Source organism: Talpa occidentalis, unplaced genomic scaffold (assembly GCF_014898055.3).
Source record: "Talpa occidentalis isolate TD23 unplaced genomic scaffold, MPIMG_talOcc4v2.1 talOcc4.4, whole genome shotgun sequence".
In the NCBI taxonomy this organism is placed as follows: Eukaryota; Metazoa; Chordata; class Mammalia; order Eulipotyphla; family Talpidae; genus Talpa; species Talpa occidentalis.
This window is the reverse complement of record NW_023604295.1, coordinates 2,888,498-2,890,032: the sequence shown is the minus strand read 5'-3', so window position 1 is coordinate 2,890,032 and position 1,535 is coordinate 2,888,498.

Sequence of the window (1,535 nt, the reverse complement as noted above, 5' to 3'; positions counted from 1 at the left end):
CCCTGGCCTCTAGAGGAGGAAGCTGCGGCAGAGGGAGGGTGGGCAGCTGGCTGGAGGTCACACAGCTGAAAAGGAGCAGAATCCGTGCCAGGTGGAACGTGTGGCAAGTGGGGAGGATGGACTGAAGGGGCTGGAGTCCCCCCTGCCCCCGTACCCCGCCAGGGCCTCTGTCCTCTGGCCGTTCCTGAGTTCTAGCCTCGGTCACAAAAGAAAGGCTGTGAAGCCCAGCTGCTGGGGCATCCTGGTGCTGGTACCTGCCCAGGCTGTGGGCGACCCTGCCCTGGGGCCCCAGGGGATGGGGGTGCCTGGCCTCTCGGCAGCATTGCCCGCCCCATCCGGCATGTGCAGGGCCTCTCGGTCCTGGTCTTTGCCTTCCCGGGGCGGGAGGCCCAGCGGCCCTCTGTCGGATCTGGCTGTCGCCTCTGGCTCCTGGTCCCGTCGTCGTCGTCCTCCATCCCCTGCACTCCTCGCACCGCCCCCCCCCCCCGCCCCTGCCAGCCAAGCAGCAATCCTTGGCGAGGTGACTCCCCACTGCTGTACTCCCCACTTAGCCTCGCCAGGTCCTACATCTCTCACCGTGTCCTGTGACCTGCCTCTCCCCTCTGGCCCGCTCTGGCAGCCGAGCCGGGGCTCCGGGCGCCTGCTCTGTGCGGGAACCCTGCCCTGGGCGGAGGCGGGCGGGAGACCCCAGCTCCAGCCGGGCACCGGCCACTGCCCCGAGGCCCCCAACGAGCCTGTACTGGGCTTTCGCACAGAATGACTGACTTTCCGTGTGAGCTCTCCCATCCTCTGGGGTGAATTTGCTTTTGCGCAAAAGCAACTCGAGGTGCGATCATCCAGAGATTGACTTGGGCTTTAAAGGTAAATTGTTTATTAAAATTCTTTCTGGAGCTTTAAACTTAAGCTACTCAATGCCTCTTAAGCTACAAATCGCCTCTTTATAGATCCTGCAAATGTTATTTTACTTTAATTTATTTTTAATTTATTTTTATTTTTAATATGCTTTTTAAAGGAAGAATTTTAGATTTGTAGGGTCGTCGCCACATGCCTCACCCCCACTTCCCCATCCGTGTGGCACATTTGTGATAATTGATGAGCACACTAGTATTTTTTTATTAATGAGCACATTAGTAATTAATCGCATACTAGTATTTTTTTTTAAGATTTATTTATTTATGCATACAGGAGCTGGGGTACCGGTCACAGGGGTGGGAATCTTCTAGTGAGAGGATTCACTGCAGTCAGAGTGGGGAGCAGAACAGGTGGATTAACTGAAAATCCACTGCTGAGGGGAGCAGTGGGAGACAGGAGAGGTCTGCTGCGCCCTGTGGGTAGCTCCCTGCCTGGGGATGGAGCTCATGCTGCCGTGGCTGGTGATAGCTTCAAAGCGCTGAGACTTAACCTCTGCCCCACCAGGGAGGCCTGCAACATGCTGTTATTAAGTGGATTCCAGATGCTCTTCAGATTTCCTTGGGTTTTGCCTCTTGCTCTTTAATGTGCCCCGTCCAGTTGCCATAGTAACTGGATTTCTCAGG